This window comes from Triticum dicoccoides, chromosome 5A (genome assembly GCF_002162155.2).
Source record: "Triticum dicoccoides isolate Atlit2015 ecotype Zavitan chromosome 5A, WEW_v2.0, whole genome shotgun sequence".
Classification (NCBI taxonomy): domain Eukaryota; kingdom Viridiplantae; phylum Streptophyta; class Magnoliopsida; order Poales; family Poaceae; genus Triticum; species Triticum dicoccoides.
Genome location: NC_041388.1, coordinates 453,218,595 through 453,226,663, shown reverse-complemented (window position 1 = coordinate 453,226,663; position 8,069 = coordinate 453,218,595).

The following is an 8,069-nucleotide window of genomic DNA, read 5'->3' as shown; positions in this document are numbered from 1 at the left end:
GGTGGAGCTCGGCGCAGTGTCAGATGGAGCTTCAGGTGACGAGGACGAATGGACCCGAGGCCGAGCAGCCGGAGAAGAGCTGGTAGGCAGGCATCTTGGTGGAGATGGCTGATCACCAGATGAGCAGGAACTCGAAGTCGTCGCACGCGAGGTGTTTGTCATAATGCCAAATAGAGAAAAGAGATGGAAGAAGAAGACAAGTCCAAGTGCCTACATGGCGGGTTTTTTTCCAACTCAGCCTGGCGGACAGGCCTGGCCGATTAGAGACGTTAGCAAAATGCTTAGCATTTTGAATTAGTGTTTTTTGCTACTGTCAATTCTTCGATTTGGTGTGAAGTGTAACATTTTGAAAAGTGGTGGTTTTCCGAGAGCTATGATATGAAAGTGATGGTTTTATGCATTTTACCCGCCCAGGTGGTTGCCGGTTTTCTGTATTGTTTTGGCTGCTATAAAAAAGTAGAAGCAGTACCACCAAAATTAATAATTTATTTATGTAATGCAATCTGTATCATGCTCAGAGTCTGATTGGCATTTGCAAAATCCCGGCTAATGGAAAGAAAACTACGTAATGTATTAGTAACACTTTTATAGATATCCTATACATGGATTTATGAGTGATAATTTCAGTATAACTGAGGGGTACCTATTGGTGGTCTTTCTCTAGCATCATTAAATGAATGACTACTAGCAGTACCATTCTCCGTATCAATTTTGTACCTTGCATGGTAAGATGACCCCTATTCTTAAGAATTCATGCATGAGAACATTGTAATGTTAGGGGATTAGCTTTTACTTCTTTCCATTGGTTGGGACAGATTTTGAGAGAACTTATTTGGAAGGTTAGTCCAACCTCCATGTCACCCCTAATGTTTACATTCACGACAGTCTCTGTTGATACACACAAATCCTTTGTATGTTGATGAATAATAAACAATTGGTAGAAACTAGGATTCTACCTGGTCTAGGGCGTAGCCTGTAAGGGAAGGAGGGAGGAGGGAGGAGGAGATTGCGCGGCGGACGCGAGAGGAGGCTAGGGTTTAGGTCAAATATAGATTGCTTCTTGCTTGATTAGATTGATACATCTCCTCTCCTTATATAGAGAGGTTTACTTGACTCCTAAGAAAACAATCCTAATATGATAAGATAATTGGGCTAAGCCCCTAATAATGATTAAGATACTTGGGCCATAACCCACTGGGCTAAGCCCCTAATATGCTGGTCATAACACTTCTCCCCGCCTGCACAAACATCTCGTCCTCGAGTTGTAAGGTGGGGAAGCGCTTGCTGAACTCCTCGAGGTGATCAACCAGCGTCAAACACCTTCGCGACAGCTGGGGCGGCAACGGCGTCCTCCGGAATGTAGTCTGCAACCTCCAAGAGTCGCGGGCAGGCGTGGCCGGGTGTGTAGGGCTCCTCGCAGTTAAAGCACAACCCTTGGCGGCGACGCTCGAGTAGCTCGACCTAGGTGAGCTGGCGAAACGGGCTCACTGCGGTCGCGGCGAGGGGTGCCGCGGAAGCCTGAGTAGGCCGACCCTGAGCGGAATCTGGCCAGGGTAGCGACCTAGTGGCTCGGGACGGTGACTCCTGCTGGACGGCCACCACGTGGCGCTCAAACGCGCGGGCGTAGTACATGGCCGTTTGGAGATCCTGGGGTTCCTGAAGCTCCACGTCCACGCGGATGTGATCCGGAAGTCCACCGACAAGGAGGTCAGCCCGCTGCTGCGCCGTCACGCCCGACGCGTGGCATGCCAGGGCCTGGAAACGGTCGGCCAAGTCCTGAACCGTGGAGGTGATGGGAAGGCGGCCTAGCTCCGCCAGGCGGCTCCCGCGGATCGGGGGCCCAAAACAAAGGAGGCAGAGCTCGCGGAAGCGCTCCCAAGGGGGCATGCCGCCCTCGTCCTGCTCGAGGGCGTAGTACCAGGTCTGTGCCGCGCCACGGAGGTGGTAAGAGGCGAGCCAGGTGCGCTCCAAGGCGAGGGTGCGCTGCCCACGAAAGAACTGGTCGCACTGGTTGAGCCAGTTGAGGGGATCCTCTGTGCCGTCATAGGTGGCGAAGTCGATCTTGACGAACCGCGGCGGTGTCTGGGTCGGAGCGCCGTGTCGAGCTGGCTCGGAGGTGCGGAGCAGTGAGGCGGGTGGCGCCTGGTCGGAGTACTCCGGGTAGGGACCCGCGGGGCCGGATGGCCCAGCGAACTACGGAAACGGGGTCGGCTGCTCCGGAGCCGTGGTGTAGAATGGCGATGGCGAAGACCTAGCCGCCCAAGCTGGTAGTGGCGACGGGGAGGGCGGGAACCGGACCTGGTGTATCGGCAGGCCGGCCGGTGACAGCAGTCCAGAGCTGGGCAGAGGTGGCGCCTGGAGTTGCAGCGGCTGCTGTGGAGAGTGGGCGGACACAGCGGTAGCCGCGGCGGCAGTTGGGGGCCACTGCGGCCAGAGGGAAGCCGCGCCTAGGGGCGCCTGCAGGTGCAGCAGCGGCGGTGGTAGCCCACTGTGGTGCCCCGCCTGGAACGGCAGCAGCGTTGTACCGCCAATTGCAGGCGCGCCCTGGGACGGCCATGGCAGCCAGAGCTGGGCCGCGGCTGAGGGCGGCTGTAGGTGCAGCAGCGACGGGGGCCCGCTAGTGTGTCCCGCCTGGAATAGCAACAGGGGCGTCCCGCTTGGGCTAGATGCATTCTGGATCGGCCAGTGCAGCACTGGATGGCTGTAGGCGGGGGGCGCAGCCGGCGGGGTGGCGTGCAGGCCGACCACGTATAGGGTGATGCCCTGGACGGCCGTCACGAGGTCCCGCAAGGTGCTGGACATCTCCTCCGGCGTGAAGACGGGAATCATCGACGACGCGGAGGTGACTGGAGCCGGCGGCGTTGGGGACCCGGCCGTGGTCATCGGGGCGGTGGTGATGATGGGCAGCGGCGGCGTGGGTGGGGATGACGACATGATCGAACCTGAGTCTCTGGATACCAAATTGGTAGAAACTAGGGTTCTACCTGGTCTAGGGCGTAGCCTATAAGGGAAGGAGGGAGGAGGGAGGAGGAGATTGCGCGACGGCCGGCGGCTGGGCGCCGTCCTTGCGGCTGGTGCGACGGCGGCAGACGCAAGAGGAGGCTTGTGACACCCTTGATTCAATCGTACACTAATCATACACGCAAATGTGTACGATCAAGATTAAGGACTCACAGGAAGATATCACAACACAACTCTAGACACAAATTAAAATAATACAAGCTTTATATTACAAGCCAGGGGCCTCGAGGGCTCGAATACATAAACTCGAATACACAAGAGTCAGCGGAAGCAACAATATCTGAATACAGACATAAGTTAAACAAGTTTGCCTTAAGAAGGCTAGCACAAAAGCAACAACGATCGAAAAGGCAAGGCCTCCTGCCTGGGAGCCTCCTAACTACTCCAAGTCGTCAGCGGCCGTCACGTAGTAGTAGGCACCCTCGGGGTAGCAGTAGTCATCACTGGTGTCATCTGGCTCCTGAGATCCGTCATCTGGTCGCAACAATCGGGTATGGGGGGAAAGAGGTAGCAAAGCAGTCGTGAGTACTCATCCAAAGTACTCGCAAGACTTACATCAGATCTAAACTAAGTATGCATCTGTATCAAAGGAAATGGGCTGTATCTGTGGACTAAACTGCAGAATGCCAGAATAGAAGAAAGGCTTAGTCCTATTGATGACTAGCATCTTCTGGAAACCACCATCTTGCAGCAATAGGATGGAGTAGAGTAGCATAAAGTAAAGTAGCAGTAGTGTTATCAACCTCGGCCAGAGATCCTTTCTCGACTCCCTGCGAGAAAGCAATCCCAGAGCCATACTATCCATTTCTCATTCACAATTCATTTCTCGTCACAAGTATCCAGTTCTAGTTGTATCGATCGGGATACAACCCCAACTGTCTGTTACTGTAGGACAGGCTATCGATAGATGTTTTCTTCCCTGCAGGGGTGCACCAACTTACCCACCACGCTCGATTAACTCTGGCCGGACACACTTTCCTGGGTCATGCCCGGCCTTGGCCAAACAATACGCCGCAACCCGACCTAGGCTTAATAGAGAGGCCAGCACGCCGGACTAAACCTATGCCCCCAGGGGTCATGGGCCATCGCCCCGGGAACTCCTGCACGTTACGTGGGCAGCCGGTGAGCAGAGCTAGCTACCTCCTTCAAAAAGGCAGGTGCTTACGCAGTCCAACCCAACACGCGCCACTCAGTCGCTGACGTCTATTAAGCTTCGGCTGATGTATACGACGCAAAACGCCCATACTATGCCCACGTGATGCTTAGTGCTATCAAGCTAGAGGCCCCTCGGATCAAATATCCAAACCGTAATGGATTAGGAGCACGCGGTAACGAGCAGAGACTCACGATCGATGTGACCCCGTCGCCCCGTCTCGAGTACTTGCGGCAAGGGCTAAGAATGCCCGGCCACGCCTCGTAAGTATCTCGCGGGCACCTTCCAGGTCAACCCGACTCCACATCACTCGCTATTAAGCTCGCGAGGGTACCCCTCAGGGCCGACCCGTCTTTAGTAACATGGCTCAGTGCAAAGTCATAGTAACCATAGTAACTGTGTGTCTAACACCAAGGCGAAAACACGAGGAATCACCCCCAGTGAATTCCACTCGATGTTGTCATCAAGGTGAACGTAAGAGGATCCACCCTTGAGGTTCACACTTGAGGGGTTGCACGACAGAGCCGTAACGGAAGTGGTTAAGGAGGAAATCACATAGAAAAAGTATGATGAATAAAAGTTGTTGAGAGTTGACAAACATGGTTTTGGTCATCGTTGCAATTAATAGGAAGTAATAAAGAAAGAGAGGTCTTCACATATAAATATACTATCTTGGACATCTTTCATGATTGTGAGCACTCATTAAAATATGACATGCTAAAAGAATTGACGTTGGACAAGGAAGACAACGTAATGGGTTATGTTTTCTTACATCTGAGATAAATTATATTGTCTTGGATCATCCAACATGATTGAGCTTGCCTTTCCCCCTCATTCTAGCCAAAACCTTTGCACCAAGTAGAGATACTACTTGTGCTTCCAAACACCCTTAAACCAGTTTTGCCATGAGAGTCCACCATATCTACCTATGGATTGAGTAAGATCCTTCAAGTAAGTTGTCATCGGTGCAAGCAATAAAAATTGCTCTCTAAATATGTATGATTGATTGGTGTGGAGGAAATAAGCCTTATACGATCGTGTGATATGGAAGAAATAAAAGCGACAGACTTCATAATAAAGAGTCCATATCACAAGTGGCAATATAAAGTGACGTTCTTTTGCATTAAGATTTTGTGCATCTAACCATAAAAGCGCATGACAACCTCTGCTTCCCTCTACGAAGGGCCTATCTTTTACTTTTATCTCCTTCCTTACATAAGAGTCATGGTGATCTTCACCCTTCCTTTTTACATTTCATCTTTTGGCAAGCACAACATGTTGGAAGGATCCTGGTATATATGGCTAATTGGATGTGAGTTTTCATGAACTATTATTGTTGACATTACCCTTGAGGTAAAACGTTGGGAGGCAAAACTATAAGCCCCTATCTTTCTCTGTGTTCGATTAAAACTCCATACCCATAAGTATTGCATGAGTGTTAGCAATTGTGAAAGACTATATGATAGTTGAGTATGTGGACTTGCTGAAAAGCTCTTATGTTGACTCTTTCCTATGTTATGATAAATTGCAATTGCTCTAATGACTGAGATTATAGTTTGTTAGTTTTCAATGAAGTTTATGATTCGTACTTGAAATTGTGATTGAATTGTTACTCTAGCATAAGAGATCATATGACAAGAATTATATATGTTGCTGTTCTAAGAATGATCGTGATGCCCTCATGTCCGTATTTTATTTTTATCGACACCTCTATCTCCAAACATGTGGACATATTTTTCGATTTCGGCTTTGGCTTGAGGACAATCGAGGTCTAAGCTTGGGGGAGTTGATACGTCCATTTTGCATCATGCTTTTATATTGATATTTATTGCATTGTGGGTTGTTATTACACATTATGTCACAATACTTATGCCTATTCTCTCTTATTTACAAGGTTTATATGAAGAGGGAGAATGCCGGCAGCTGGGATTCTGGGCTAGAAAAGGAGCAAATATTAGAGACCTATTCTGCATAGCTCCAAAAGTCCTGAAACTTCACGGAAGACGTTTTCAGAATATATAAAAAATACTGAGCGCAAGAAGTTCACCAGGGGGGCCACACCCTGCCCATGAGGGTGGGGGCGCGCCCTACCCCCTAGGCGCGCCCCCTACCTCGTGGGCCCCCTGGTGGCCCTTCGATGGCCATCTTCTGCTATATGGAGTCTTTCGATGAGGAAAATATCGGAAGCCATCTTTCCGGACAAGACTCCGCCACCACGAGGCGGAACCAATCTAGGGCTCCAGCGGAGCTGTTCTGCCGGGGAAACTTCCCTCCGGGAGGGGGAAATCATCGCCATCGTCATCACCAACGCTCCTCTCATCAGGAGAGGGCAATCTCCATCAACATCTTCACCAGCACCATCTCCTCTCAAAACCCTACTTCATCTCTTGTATCCAATTCTTGTTTCCAAGTCAGAGATTGGTACCTGTGTGTTGCTAGTCGTGTTAATTACTGCTTGTAGTTGATGCTAGTTGGTTTATTTGGTGGAAGATCATATGTTCAGATCCTATATGCATATTAATACCCCTCTGATTATGAACATGAATATGCTTTGTGAGTAGTTACGTTTGTTGCTGAGGACATGGGAGAAGTCTTGTTATTAGTAGTCATGTGAATTTGGTATTTGTTCGATATTTTGATGAGATGTATGTTATCTCTCCTCTAGTGGTGTTATGTGAACATCGACTACATGACACTTCACCATTATTTGGGCCTAGAGGAAGGCATTGGGAAGTAATAAGTAGATGATGGGTTGCTAGAGTGACAGAAGCTTAAACCCTAGTTTATGTGTTGCTTCGTAAGGGGCTGATTTGGATACATATGTTTCATGCTACGGTTAGGTTTACCTTAATACTTTTGTTGTAGTTGTGGATGCTTGCAATAGAGGTTAATCATAAGTGGGATGCTTGTCCAAGTAAGGGCAGCACCCAAGCACCGGTCCACCCACATACCAAATTATCAAAGTACCGAACGCGAATCATATGAACGTGATGAAAACTAGCTTGACGATATGCCCATGTGTCCTCGGGAGCGCTTTACATCATATAAGAGTTTGTCCAGGCTTGTCCTTTGCTACAAAAAGGATTGGGCCACCTTGCTGCACTTTATTTACTTTTGTTACTTGTTACTCGTTACAAATTATCCTATCACAAAACTATCTGTTACCTATTATTTCAGTGCTTGCAGAGAATACCTTGTTGAAAACCGCTTATCATTTCCTTCTGCTCCTCGTTGGGCTCGACAGTCTTACTTATCGAAAGGACTACGATAGATCCCCTATACTTGTGGGTCATCAAGACTCTTTGTTATTTGGTTGCAGGGTTGTTTGAGAGAGATCATCTTCATCCTACGCCTCCCACAGATTGATAAACCTTAGGTCATCCACTTGAGGGAAATTTGCTACTGTCCTACAAAACTCTACACTTGGAGGCCCAACAATGTCTACAAGGATAAAGTTGCATAGTAGACATCACTTAGTATATAAAGCGGGGCAAAAGACTTTTTCAGTATAAACATGAAGGAATAGCCTGAATACTCAGGTAGTTGCATATAGTGATTTTTTGTCAGCAAACAACACCGAACATTTATGCATGTCAAGACAAAAAAGAAATATATGTTATTTCCTTGTGTTCATATGAATATAGGAGCTAGTAGTTAGCAAGTGAATCCTGAATGGAACTTACTAATATAATGCTGGAATTAAGGAACAATAATCTACTTGCACACAGACTAGAGCCAAACTATGATATTCAACATCTTCAGGAGCTATGTCGGGATCCTAGATCATCAACATCTGAACCTGGTTCAGCATTTGATGTATCACTAATTCTTTCTGGTAACTAAGAAAAGTAGGGACAGTGCATTAAACGTTAACCAAACTATGATATTTAACATC